This window comes from Cariama cristata, unplaced genomic scaffold (genome assembly GCF_000690535.1).
Source record: "Cariama cristata isolate BGI_N322 unplaced genomic scaffold, ASM69053v1 scaffold24719, whole genome shotgun sequence".
Classification (NCBI taxonomy): Eukaryota; Metazoa; Chordata; class Aves; order Cariamiformes; family Cariamidae; genus Cariama; species Cariama cristata.
The window spans coordinates 2699-2975 of record NW_009634396.1 but is presented as its reverse complement, the minus strand read 5'-3'; the positions used below and the strand labels follow the sequence as shown (position 1 = coordinate 2975).

General features: G+C 54.5%; 1 protein-coding gene across 1 annotated transcript in view; it reads left to right on the top strand.

Moving 5' to 3' along the window:
* The window catches only part of PAIP2B (poly(A) binding protein interacting protein 2B), a 5592-nt gene that overhangs the window by 4682 nt on the left and 633 nt on the right, over positions 1-277 (top strand). The window lies entirely within an intron of this gene.

Genomic DNA, 277 nt, shown 5'->3' with positions numbered 1-277 from the left:
AGGACCTGTCCTGGGGTGGGGTGCGGGATTTCCTGGGGGGGGCGAAGTTCCTGAGTGGCAGTGGGATGTCGGGGCAAGACCTGCTGATAATGCACCGGTGACGATGCATTTTGGAGTTTTCTGCAAGGATATTTGTTTTAGTCCTGTATCCTAAAGACAGAAGTATCCAGCTTTGCAGAACTTGCTCTCCAGAAGCCATGGGATTGGGCTGCCACTTGCACATCAGCTGGGCTCTGGGCCAGGATCTTTCTTGCCTTTTGGGCAGAGCTGGGGTGTC